Below are 14238 nucleotides of genomic sequence, written 5' to 3' on the forward strand. Positions count from 1 at the left end.
GTCTCTTGTGTCTCCTGCATTGGCAGGCGGGTTCCTGACCACTAGTGCCGCCTGGGAAGCCTGGTCAGCCTAGAACTGTATACCCAAAGCTGTCATTCAAGAATGAGGTGCGAAATAAGTCAGTTTCATCTGAGATACTGTGATTTTTAGTAAGAAATATGTATTTGATCTTGTCCCTAATCCTGGCACATAGTTCCTCAAGTTTTTGGAATTTCCTAAGTGATAAGAGTGTTGCTGCTGCTGCTGCTAAGTCGCTTCAGTCGTGTCCGACCCTGTGCGACCCCATAGATGGCAGCCCATCAGGCTCCTCTGCCCCTGGGATTCTCCAGGCAAGAACACTGGAGTGAGTTGCCATTTCCTTCTCCAATGCATGGAAGTGGAAAGTGAAAGTGAAGTCGCTCAGTCATGTCCAACTCTTGGAGACCCCGTGGACTGCAGCCTACCAGGCTCCTCCATCCATGGGATTTGCCAGGCAAGAGTACTGGAGTGGGGTGCCATTTCCTTCTCCTGATAAGAGTGTTAGAAGTATGTTAATATTTATAACAAGCTCCTGTCAACCACACCAGAGTTTATGTTAATGAGATGACTTTTAGAAAAACTCTAAGGGTAGGGGTTAGTTGCTAGTTAGAAGATTAGAACTTTCTATCCCACTCTCTGACCTCTGGGAAGGGGAGAGGGGCTGGAGGTTGAATGAGTCACCAAAGGACAGTGCTTTAATCAGTCATACCTCTGCAACAAAGCCTCCATAAAAACCCCAAAAGGATGGGGTTTGGAGAGTGTCCAGGTAGGCCGAAGAACTGGTTTTGTAGAGACCATATCCTTTGACAAGTTTTATCTAAAAAGATAACCAATAAAGAAAAGATAATTAAAAATCCTTTATCACTTGAACATTAAGAAAATCACATCTGAATACCTCATGTGTCAAAGAGAATAAGGCCTCACAAATTACCAGCTACTTGAAATGAACATGAAAATAGAACAAAATTTGGTTGTGGGTGTATATCAGGGGTAACTTCATAGCCTTTAAAAGTGTCCCTCTGACTTAAGAAGTTAGCAAAATAGCAACATAATAGACTCAAAGTAAAAACAAGGAAATAATAATAAAGGAAAGAAGTAAGCAAAGCAGAGGAGCAACAAGACCAAGTATTTTTAATTAACAGGATGGTGGGAGTGGGAAGAGAATCCAGAGGCCTTCAAGGGAGGCAGGGGGCTGGGTCTGCACTCTCCCTCTACCCAGCCTTTTCTGAAAAAACCCCTGTCTTCTCACTGGACTGCTGTGTTTTCCTTGCTATGCTCCCCTTTCCAGCTGGTATTGCAGGTAATTTGATTCTCCAGAAGCTCCCTTTGAAAAAAAACTAACTGGATCATACTGTGTTTTATTTTATTTTTAAAGTTTATTTTTAGTCGGAGGATAATTGTGTTACAATGCTGTGCTGATTTCTTCCGTACTGCAGCGTGAATCAGACATTAGTATACATACATCCCCTTCCTCTTGGGCCTCCTTCCCTCTCCACCCGGCACCATCCCACCCCTCCAGGTGTCACACTGGGTTGAGCTCCCTTTGTTGCAGAGCAACGTCCCACGAGCTGTGTACTTGACATAAAGTAATGTATATGCTTCAGTCCTGTTTTCTCCATTCGTCCCACGCTCTCCTTCCCACACCGTGTCCACGAGTCTGGTCACTGCGTCTGCATCTCTGTTCCCACCCCGCAAATAGGTTCATCAGCACCATTGTTTTAGATTCCAGATACATGCATTAATATATGATATTTGTTTTTTCTTTCTGACGTCAGTCTGGGTAACAGCCTCTGGGGTCATCCACCTCAGTTCAACTGACTCAAACTTGTTCCTTTTTATGGCTGAGTAATATTCCGTTGTACGTATGTACCATGACTTTTTTATCCATTCGTCTGTCACTGGCCGTCTAGGGTGCTCCCATGTCCTGGCTCTTGTAAACAGTGCGGCAGTGATCATTGGGGCACACGTGTCTTTGAATTACAGTTTTCTTAGGATATATGGTCTTATGTAAACATTTGTACTTTGTCGCATTTTCTTCCTAGTTTATTTCTGTGTCGCTTCTCTGTGTAGTTAACGCTGCTTGTGTTTAATATATCAATTTTGTGTCCTGTATTTTACCCCCACATTTCTTGAGTTGTTCTCTGTCTGTCTTCACCATGGATATTTTTTGTGGCTTCCAGTGTTTGGATGTTGCTTGGTTCACTCAACTAGGCCACTGATGGACTGGTGGTATGTTTTCTTTGTGATTTTTCTCTTTAGATGATAATGTTTTGCTTTGCTTCTTCCAGGTAAGTCTTGCGGGATGATTTCCTTTTGACTCTTTTTGCCTGCATGTCAGATGTCATGGTTCACTGTGGTCCTGGGCAAGATGCTCACGACCTCGTAGGTGGCACTCAGCCAGGTGTGCTGTGTTCTTTATGTGGCACTGGTTCCAGGAGTATTTATAAATAGATTTGAGAAAAATTATCCAGTGGGAAAGCTCAGACTGAGTGGGATGGACACCCCATTTTAAGAGGCTGATACCAAGAGCTTATACCTGATGCCCCCAGCATATCTGAGTGGAGGCTGGCGGATACTGACCCCTCTTCTCTTTTATGTTTAGGCGTGTTTCCAACATTTTATTATGAAAAAATCTATCACAGAAAGTGAGACTTTTGCAGTAAACACACCTTGTGCATGCCCAATTCATGTCAAGCTTCTGCTAGGCCTTTTCCTTTGGGTATCAATTCCAGACCCTAATCCTCTAGCCACCCCCTGCCCCTTAGCCTTTCTTAATTTTTGATACATCTCCAAGCGAGTGGCAGACCTCAGCCATCCTCACCCCTAATGTCTTCATCAACATCATTTATGGTTCTTCTTTTTTTCCTCTTGGAAGTAAAATTAGCCTATGGTTAAGTGCACAAATTCTGCGGTTTGATGAATTCTGAAAAATCCATACATTGTGGTTGCTCTCCCCCACCCCTTCCCAGTCAGGTTGTATGCCCCAGCCATCACAGATGTGCTGAACCTGCTCTAAAGCTTCCCGTCGTCAGTGGATCGACGGTCCTGCACTTTGAAGGGAGGTTTTGTTCCTAGCACATTTGTGAACCTCCCCCACGATGCCTGTGTCTCTGTAGGCCTTTTATTGCTGACTAGTGCTGGTTGAGCAGATGGACCACAGTTAGCTTCTCTGTCTCCTGTCGAGGGACCTCCAGGGTGTTCACAGTTTGGGCTGTTATGAGGAAAGCAGCAGTGGGCATTACAAACACTGACCAGACCATCTGTAAAAATAGAACTCTGATCTACAGCCTTTGGCCACCTGCCCAGGAAACCAACCCACCATCTCCAGTAGCCAGCCCAGGAAGCCAGGCTGCTATAGCCAGACTTGCAGGATATCAGCCTGCTATCTCTCACAGTAACCCAGGCAGCCAAACAAGAATTCATCAGCTCCAAGCCACAGGACTTGATCAATAACTGATGCTTCCTTTTCTTTTTTCCCTGCTTCCAACTTGGAACCAACCAGAGAAAGCCAAATATACCCCCTGACCCACCCCCAGGACACCCCACTGCTGGTCAGCTGCCCCAGCTCCCCAGGCCCACAGCCTCTGCAAGCGCACTGGGGCCTTCCCTATTCCACAGGGAAGCTCTGCTGCCTCTGACTGCCCATGACTCCCTTACTGCAGCGAACTCTGATCAGATGGCCTCTGCCCATTCTCTGCTCTGGCCTCTGCCCATTCATTGCACACTCAGCCGAGCCCTTTGTGGACACAGGCTTTCGGCTGGTCACGGTGGTGCCCAGAGGTGCGTCTGTTGGGCTGCACGTAGGAGGGAGCTGGAGGACCTCTGCCGCGTGCTCGGTCCATTTTACGCTCCTGCCGGCACCTCGTGCTTGTCAACATTTGGTGCTGTCAGTCTTTCTAATTCTGTTTGCAGGTTTCGTGTTTACACTCCAAACATCTTGGTCGGATGCCTGGCTGCGCTGAGGGCGGTATTGGGGAGCCTTCCTTTGCTCACCCTGGGGGGAGCCCCCTTCCCCTCTCTGTGATCTGGGCTCTTAACGAACTTAGTGTCCTTGTCTTCAGTTTCTTTTCAAATGATGTGGCTTCAGTTCGGTCACGTTAGTGTTTGTGGCAAAAATGAATCATTTATGAATAGATTTTATGTCAGAAATCTCAAAATAAGAAGTTTGTCAGGGAAAGGAGTGGCAGCAGGGACCCTGTTGATGGAAAAATCTGGAGATTGCTGAGTACTGATCCACGTTTCATTCATTCATTCCTCCAATCATTCAACAAATTATTGAGTGCCTACAAACCATAAAAGTAAAATGCCAAGTCTACTGGATTGCCATAGCTCTGTGGTCAAGAATGAAGCAGAGAATGATATGAGATGTGTGCAGAGATGGGGTGCACTGGGGGGATGGGCTGTCTATTGGTTTATGTGGTGGGGACAAGGCTGTTGGGGGCATGGGGCGTGTGCAAGGATGGGCTGCCTTGGGGGCACTGGGCTTGTATGGGGTTTGGGTGCATGTGGAGATGGAGCAGGGTTGGGGCAGTTAGGGGGCAGGATGAGGAGAGTCAGAACACACTGAGGGGGCAGGGCGAGCGTGGGGACGGTGCACACTGGGGGATGTAGTGCGGGGTCAGGGGGCATCGGGATGACAAGGAGAGTGTGCTCTTGTGGTGCATGTGGACACAGGCGCATTTGGGGGACAGGGCAAGGTCAGGGTGCATCATAGAAATGGAGTGTGTGTGAGGTTGGGCACATGCAGTGACTGGGTACATTGGCGGGGGATAGGGCAGGGCTGAGGTGCATGGGGAGATGGAGCACGTTGGGAGGACCGGGCACAGGAGGGACAGGGGTAAGAGGGGCATGTGTGTTGTGCCAGGCAGAGGACACGGCGAGGAAAGGCCTTGAGACTACTGCACGTCTGGAATATCCTTCAGATAGTCGAGGCCAGTGCAGCTTGAGGCAGGATCACAGGAGACCACGTCGGGGAGAGTCCACAAGGGGTTTGCACAGGGCCCGCGCTATCCTAGGGCAGATGGGGGTTGAAGGAGAACCCCTGCCTCTGGGTGATGGGCGAAGGGGTGCCAGAAGAGTGGGCTGAACTGGGCTTATCTTAAAGCACAGGGGGCTTGGAGGAATGGGGGTTGTGCAGCAGCTGTCCTGACGCGTGTGAGGGCAGTTAGATGTTCAGTAGGGGTGGATGGGGGTAATCTGGAGGTCGTGAGCACGGAGGGGATGCCACCAGCGGGAGCAGACTGATGCAGAGGAGCATCACGGGGCAAGGCTGCTCACAGACACCCCTGGCCCAGGGCCTTGAGTCTGCAGCCTGTCCTGACCTGCCACATCATCTTGGGCTGGGCTGCTTTATTCAGTGGAGGTTTTTATGGAGATCACGTGGTTGTAAGACATAATGCAGAGAGGTGCCTGTACCCTTTACCCAGTTCCTCCCCATGATAACTTTTAGCAGAAATGTGCTACCGTATCACACCATCCACTGGCCGTATTCTGACCTCACTCTTCTTTGTGCTCCTTTGTGTATAGGTGTTGACTTCTGTGCCGTTTTATCACCGGGGGAAGTTAGTGTGTCTCCACTAGAGTCAAGATACAGAACATTTCCGTCCCATGTTGACATGTTGACCTGTCCCTAACTCCTGACCACCAATCTTTCATTTCTTAAAACTCTGTCATTTCAAAAATGTTATGTTATTGAACATTTCATTTTAGTTCAGTTCAGTCGCTCAGTCGTGTCCGACTCTTTACGACCCCATGAATCGCAGCACGCCAGGCCTCCCTGTCCATCACCAACTCCCGGAGTTCACTCAAACTCACATCCATCGAGTCGGTGATGCCATCCAGTCATCTCATCCTCTGTCGTCCCCTTCTCCTCCTGCCCCCAATCCCTCCCAGCATTAGAGTCTTTTCCAATGAGTCAACTCTTCGCATGAGGGGGCCAAAGTACTGGAGTTTCAGCTTTAGCATCATTCCCTCCAAAGAAATCCCAGGGCTGATCTCCTTCAGAATGGACTGGTTGGATCTCCTTGCAGTCCAAGGGACTCTCAAGAGTCTTCTCCAACACCACAGTTCAAAAGCATCAATTCTTCGGCGCTCAGCCTTCTTCACATCCATCTCTCACATCCATACATGACCACAGGAAAAACCATAGCCTTGACTAGATGGATCTTTGTTGGCAAAGTAACGTCTCTGCTTTTGAATATGCTGTCTAGGTTGGTCATAACTTTCCTTCCAAGGAGTAAGCGTCTTTTAATTTCATGGCTGCAGTCACCATCTGCAGTGATTTTGGAGCCCCCCAAAATAAAGTCTGTCACTGTTTCCACTGTTTCCCCATCTATTTCCCATGATGTGGTGGGACCGGATGCCATGATCTTCGTTTTCTGAATGTTGAGCTTTAAGCCAGCTTTTAGTAGTGTACTAATGACGTATAGTAGGCACCTGGATATGCTGACTTCTCCCCCTCAGCATCAGTCCCTGGAGATCTGTCCAAGTTGCTGTTGTGTCAGTTGTTAATTCCTTTCTGTGGTTCAGTCTAGTTCCATGGCATGAACCACCGTAGCCTGTTTAACCATCCACCTGTTCAAGGACATTTGTGTGGTCTCCACTTAGGAGTGATAACAACTAGAGCTGCTATACACGCTCACATGCTGGTTTCTTGTGAACACAGGTTTTATTTCTTTGGAATAAATGCCCAGGAGAGCAATGGCTGGGCCATTTCCTGTTTAGTTTTATAAGGAACTGCAGACTTTCCCAGAGTGGCTACACCACTTTGCAGCCCTACCAGCAATGTGTCAGAGATACAGTTTCTCTGTATCCTTGCTGGCATTTGGAGTTTCCAGGGTTTTTAATTTTAGCCGACAGGCATGCAGAGGCATCTCACGGTATTTTTACTTTGAATTTCCTTGATGGCTAATGATGTTGAACCTCCTTTCCTACGCTTATTTGCCACCTGTGGATCCTTTTTGGTGACATGTCTTTTCGTGAACTTTGTCTTTTTTCTCATTGAGGGGTTTAATTTTTACTATTGAGTATATGTTTCAATAGCAGTCATTTGTCGGATGTGGAGGATTCTCATTTGTGGTAGTTATGTTTCATACCTTCCAGCAAACACTGAATCAGTAAATACTAAACCACTTCTCCTGCAGAAAGGATGGAGTTAGATTCCTGCCAATCTCTGGTCACGTTTTTGTCAACTGATCAATAGATATCTTTATTTTATACGTGTTTCTTTTTGAAGACACCTTATTTCATGTGTATTGGTTCATTAACATTGAACTCACAGCCAACAGCATTATAACTCGGACTTAAATGAAGTTCATCTCATGTATTAACGTTACATCAGATTTTGCCTAACTTTGTAAGGCACATCGCAGCCTTCTTGGCTCAGGAACATAGAAAACACTTCAGCTGTATGCTTGTCATTTGAAACAGTGAAAACAACAAAAAGTACAGCAATTAAAAAAATGTGGCAATAAATCAATTATGAAAAGGATATTTGTTTTCAGCCTGAGCGCTGGGACACAAAGGCAGCGTATGTCTCGTTCTAGGAATATGGGCATTGGGAGAGTTGAGTTTTTACTGCTCTGGGCATGTCTGCAGACTGTGAAGGCACCTCAAGTATTGATTTTGGGGTCACAAGTAAACTTAGGGAGTAGGCAGATTGGAAAATAAGAGTACCAAGGGTAATAACGTTTGAATGTGGTTTGAAACACAGTTGTCGCTTGGCCCTGGAGGGCTCGGTTCCAGAAAGTGAAACAGAAGGAAGTGAAGTCACTCAGTGTTGTCCAGCTCCTTGCGACCCCATGGACTGTAGCCTCCCAGGCTGCTCCATCCACGGAATTTTCCCGGCAAGAGTAGTGGAGTGGGTTGCCATTTCTTTCTCCAGGGGGATCTTCCCGACCCAGGGATTGAACCTGGGTCTCCCGCATTGCAGACAGATGTTTTACCTTCTGAGCTACCAGGGAAGCCCTCAAATAACTATCCTAGATTTCATATTGGGCTTCCATGGTGAAGTGAAAGTGAAAGTGTCCAACTCTTTGTGACCCCACGACTAAGTCCATGGAATTCTCCAGGCAAGAATACTGGAGTGGGTAACTTTTCCCTTCTCCAGGAGAATCTTCCCAACTCAGGGATTGAACCCAGGTCTCTTGCATTACAGACAGATTCTTTACCAACTGAGCTATCAGGGAAGCTCTTACTTATAGGACCTCCTTGAATACCCAAATCTGAGGATGTTCAAGTTCCTTAAATGAAATGCTGCATATAACCTATGCACATCCTCCTGTACACTTAATTTATTTTCATTGAGGTGTAGTTGATTTGCAATATTATATTAGTTTAAGGTGTACAATATAGTGATTCACAATTTCTGTAGATTATGCTCCATTTACAGTTATGAACTGTTGGCTGTTTTCCTTGCGTTGTACACGACATCCTTGTAGCTTATCTTGCACATAGCAGTTTCTGCTCCTTAATCCCCTGCTACTATATGTCTTTCCTCTTTCCTCTTCCCACTCATAACCACTGGCTTGTTCTTTCTATCTGTGAATCTGTTTCTCTTTGTTACATTCATTCATTTTATTTTTTGTTTTATACTACGTGAGTGGTAGTATATACAGTATTCATTCTTTTCTCTCTGACTTATTTCACTGGGTATAATACCCTTAGGTCTATCCATGTTCTTGCAAATGGCAAAAATTTATTTATTTATTTTTTTATGGCTGAGTAGTCTATTGTGTATATGGATGACGTCGTCATCCGTTCATCTGTTGATGGACATTTAGGTTGCTGTCTTACCTTCAGATCAGATCAGATCAGATTAGTCGCTCAGTCGTGTCCGACTCTTTGCGACCCCATGAATCGCAGCACGCCAGGCCTCCCTGTCCATCACCAACTCCCGGAGTTCACTGAGACTCACGTCCATCAAGTCAGTGATGCCATCCAGCCATCTCATCCTCTGTCGTCCCCTTCTCCTCCTGCCCCCAATCCCTCCCAGCATCAGAGTCTTTTCCAATGAGTCAACTCTTCGCATGAGGTGGCCAAAGTACTGGAGTTTCAGCTTTAGCATCATTCCTTCCAAAGACGTCCCAGGGCTGATCTCCTTGAGAATGGACTGGTTGGATCTCCTTGCAGCCCAAGGGACTCTCAAGAGTCTTCTCCAACACCACAGTTCAAAAGCATCAATTCTTCGGCACTCAGCCTTCTTCACAGTCCAACTCTCACATCCATACATGACCACAGGAAAAACCGTAGCCTTGACTAGATGAACCTTTGTTGGCAAAGTAATGTCTCTGCTTTTGAATATGCTATCTAGGTTGGTCATAACTTTCCTTCCAAGGAGTAAGCGTCTTTTAATTTCATGGCTGCAGTTACCATCTGTAGTGATTTTGGAGCCCAGAAAAATAAAGTCTGACACTGTTTCCACTGTTTCCCCATCTATTTCCCATGAAGTGGTGGGACCGGATGCCATGATCTTCGTTTTCTGAATGTTGAGCTTTAAGCCAACTTTTTCACTCTCCACTTTTCACTTTCATCAAGAGGCTTTTGAGTTCCTCTTCACTTTCTGCCATGAGGGTGGTGTCATCTGCATATCTGAGGTGATTGATATTTCTCCCGGCAATCTTGATTCCAGCTATATATGGGCCTTATTTTTGTATCCAGTCAGCCAACTTACATGTTTTGATTGAAGCATTTAGTCCATTTACATTTAAAGTAATCAAGTATATACTTATTGCCATTTTGTTAATTTTTTGGGAGTTTTGTTTTTGTAGTTCATTTTTGTTCCTTCCTTCTTTTGTTCTCTTCCCTTTTGATTTGATATCTATCTTTAGTGTTATATGTGGATTCCTTTCTGAACTTTTGTGTGTGAGTATCTATTATTGAGTTTTGGTTTGTAGTTACCATAAGGTTTATATATAGAATCTAAAGGCCTTGCATGTTTACTGCCCTTCCACACAGTCACTGCTTTTGACACCATATTTTACATCTATTTGTTTAATGTATCTCATAACTACTTATTGGGCTTCCCAGGTGGTGCAGTGGCAAAGAACCCACCTGCCAGTGCAGGAGAATCAGGAGATGACGAAGCAATTTCTGGGTTGGGCCGATCCCCTGGAATAGGAAATAGCAACCCACTCATTATTCTTCCATGGACAGAGGAGCTTGGGGTCTCAAAGAGTTGAACATGACTTACACCACACACACACACACACACACACACACACACAGAATTATTGTTGTGGATATAGATTATTTTACTGCCCTAGTCTCTTAACCTTCTTACCAGCTTTATCTGTGGATTATTATTATTATTATTTTGGCCATGCCACACAGCTTGTGGGATCTTAGTTCCAGGGATTGAACACAGGCCCTTGGCAATGACATTGCCTAGTTCTAACTGCTGGACAGGGACTTCCCAATGTATGTGATTGATTTAATTACTTTATATTTGCTTTTACCAGTGAGTTTTTCCTTTCACAGTTTTCATTTTTCTAAGTATAGTCTCTCTTTTTTGTTTGTTTAGAGAGGTCCCTGTAGCAATTTTTGTAAAGCTGATTTGGTTGTATTGAACTCTTTTAGCTTTTGCTTATCTGTTAAACTTTTGATTTTGCTATTAAATCTGAATGAAAGCCTTGCCATGTGTTCTTTTTCTTTTTAAGGAAAGTTTTGGTTTTTGTCTCTTTTTTAAAAAAATTAATTAATTTATTTATGGTTGTGCTAGGCCTTAGTTGCTGCACGCAGGCTTTCTCTAGCTGCAACAAGCAGGGGCAGCTCTCTAGTTTTGGTGCTCGGGCTTCCATTGTGGTGGCTTCTCTTGCTGCCGTGCATGGACTCTAGAGTGCACTCTCTAGGGTGCATGGGCTTCAGTATTTATGGCGCAGGGGCCCTGTAGTTGCAGGTCACGGGCTCTAGAGTGCGGGCTCAATAGTTGTGCATGGGCTTAGCTGCCCCATGGCGTGTGGAGTCTTCCTGGTGGACCATGGATTGATTCTTGCATTGGCAATCAGATTGTTTACCACTGGACCGGGGGCAAGTCCAGGGTGGAGTATTTTGGGTTGTAAGTTTTACCCTTTCATCACTTTAAATAACCCTTCTGATTGGCACAGTTCCTGCTGAAAATTCAACTGATAGCCTTAAATGTGTCCTCTTATATGTAACTTGTTGCTTTTGCCTTGTTGCTTTTAATAGTCTGTTTTTAACTTTTCGCTTTTTAATTACAGTGTGTCTTGGTGTTCTCCTCTTTGGGTTAATATTGTTTGGGACTCCTTGTGCTTCCTGGACCTGGATGTGTGTTTCCCTAGGTGAGGGAAGTTTTCAGCTGCTGCTGCTGCTGCTACTAAGTCGCTTCAGTCGTGTCCAACTCTGTGAGACCCCATAGACGGCAGCCCACCAGGCTCCCCCGTCCCTGGGATTCTCCAGGCAAGAACACTGGAGTGGGGTGCCATTTCCTTCTCCAATGCATGAAAGTGAAAAGTGAAAGTGAAGTCACTCAGTTGTATCTGACTCTTAGCGACCCCATGGACTGGAGCCTACCAGGCTCCTCGGCCCATGTGATTCTCCAGGCAAGAGCACTGGAGTGGGGTGCCATTGTTTTCAGTTATTGTCTTCAAATATGTTCCATGCTCCCTTCTCTCTCTTCTTCTGTGACTCCTATGAGACAAATATTAGTATGCTTGATGTCTTTTCAGAGGTCTCTTAAACTGTCCTTATTTCTTTTTATTCTTTTTTTTTTTTTTCTCTTCAGGCTCAGTGATTTCCACCACTCATCTTCCATCTCTCTTATCTGTTCCTCTGTATCATTTAATCCACGGTTGATTCCTTCTAGTATATTTTTCATTTCAGGTATTGTATCTCCATTTCATCCTTTATATTTTCTAAGTCTTTTTTAAAAATGCTAACTTCTCAGTCTTTTCATCCATTCTTCTTCTGAGTTCTTTGATCATTTTTGTGATCATTACCTTGAACTCTTTTTAAAAAAAATTTTATTTATTTATTTATTTGGCTGTGCCGGGTCTTAGCTGTGGCATGTGGGATCTAGCTCCCTGAGCAGGGATTGAACCTGGGCCCCTCACATTGCAAGCGCAGTCATAGCCACGGGACCACCAGGGAAGCTCCACCTTGAACTCTTATTTTTGGGTAGATCGCCTATTTCCACTTACAGTTCAGTTCAGTCGCTCAGTCGTGTCCGACTCTTTGCGACCCCATGAATCGCAGCACGCCAGGCCTCCCTGTCCATCACCAACTCCCGGAGTTCACTCAGACTCACGTCCATCGGGTCAGTGATGCCATCCAGCCATCTCATCCTCTGTCGTCCTCTTCTCCTCCTGCCCCCAATCCCTCCAGCATCAGAGTCTTTTCCAATGAGTCAACTCTTTACCTAGTTATTATTCTGGAGTTATCTCGTTCCTTCATTTAGAACATGTGCCTCTATTGCCTCATGTTGACTAATTTACTGTTTTTACTTCTGTGTACCTGGTATGCTGGCTGTGTTTCCTGACCTTGGATAACCTAGGGTGGTCCTTTGTAGGAGACATCCTTTTCGTCCCAGCAGCACACTCCCCTCCGGTCACCAGAGCTGTGTTCTCTAGGGGTGCCCCTTCATGAGTGCTTCTGTTATGGCAGACCCTTGTGTTGCGGGTGGTCTGGTAAGTGTGGCTGGTCCCCAGTCGGGTTTATTGCCAGACTCTGCCTGTGAGGAGGCTGCTGACTGCTGGCTAGCGGAGCCTAGTCTACAGGTGGCTGGATGAGGAGCCCTGAGGCTTCTGAAGCTGGTGCTGGCTCAGTGGTGGGCACAGCTGGATTCTGGGGTGGGTGGTTCTGGGGTCAGTGTTCCTGGATCTAGCGTTGGCCTCCAGCGAGTGGGGCTGTTTCCTGACTCGGCTGACTGCAGGTTCTGGAATGTCCTAAAGCTGGTGCTAGCCTGTTGGTGAGTGGGGCTGGATCCTAGGTGGTTGGCTGAGAAGTGCACAGTATCTCAGAGCTGGTATTTGCCTGCTGCTTGGTGGAGCTGGGACTTAGGGGCTCCTGTGGCTGGTGTCTGCCCGCTTCTGGGTACAGCTGGGTCCTGCTGCTAGTGCCAGTCCACTGGTGGGCAGAACTGGGCCCTGAAGTCTCTGGCTGCAGGGGCCTGGTGGTCCTGGAGCTTATGTTGTCCTCCTAGTGGGCAGAGCTGGTTCCTGACACAGCTGGCTGTGGGGTCCAGGATTTCCTGAAACTTGAGTCAGCCTGCTTGTGGGTGGGACAAAATCCCTGGGCAGCTTGCTGGTGGGTCCAGTGTGTACCAGAGCTGGTATTAGCCTGCTGTGGGCGGGGGCAAAGGCTGCGACCTCTGGGGCCGGTTCCAGCCTGTTGGGGGTGGTGTGTGCTGTGCTGTGGCAGGCTGCAGGGCTGATGTGTGCACACTGGCGGGTGAGGCTGCCTCTGGGGCTAGTGCTGTTCCCCTGCTGGGTGCGGCACGCTCGTGGCTCCGAGGCCAGTCCTAGCTCACTGATGCGCAGCGGGCTCCCGCGTGTCTGGCTGCACGGCTGTGGGGCTCTGGACGCGGGGAGTGGGGCTCGGGCCCACAGGCTCCTGGCGCTGGTGCCTGCCCACTGCTGGGTGGGGCTGGCTCCTGTGCTCTCTGACTGGACTATTGCCTTTGCACTAGTGTGTGGGATTGGGTCCTGGACCCTATGACGGGCAGGGTTGTGTTCCAGGGTAGCTGTGGGTTCAGGGCGCTTAAGACAACCTCCCTGCTAGTGGGTGAGGCTGTGTTCCTACCCAGCTAGTTGGTTGGCCTGAGGGATCCCAGTATTGGTGCTGACCTCCTGGTGGTTGGGGCCGGGTCCCAGTGCTAATGAGTTAGTGCCATTCCCAAATGGCACTTGGCAGCCCCAGTGTCCTCGTGGTAGAAGGAGCTCTCCAAAATGGCTGCCCACAGTGTCTGTGCCCTTAAGGTGAGCTCCGGTTGCCCCCTGTCTCCACAGGAGACGCCAGGGTCAGCTAGGAGGGTGACCAGACTCCTTTCAAATGACTGCTTCTGCCCTGGGTCCTGGAGCATGTCAGCTTTTCTGTTCTTCCTTTAGGAGTGGAGCCTCTATGCCCTGTAACCCTCTGGGTCTCCTGAAAGTAAGCCTCATTAGCCTTTCGTTTTTTTAATTTATCTTTTTATCTTTTAATTTTTTTGGCCATGCCAAGTGGCTTGCAGGATCTTAGTTACTGGACCAGGAATTGAACCTGTGTGCC

Source organism: Bubalus bubalis, chromosome 9 (genome assembly GCF_019923935.1).
Source record: "Bubalus bubalis isolate 160015118507 breed Murrah chromosome 9, NDDB_SH_1, whole genome shotgun sequence".
Classification (NCBI taxonomy): domain Eukaryota; kingdom Metazoa; phylum Chordata; class Mammalia; order Artiodactyla; family Bovidae; genus Bubalus; species Bubalus bubalis.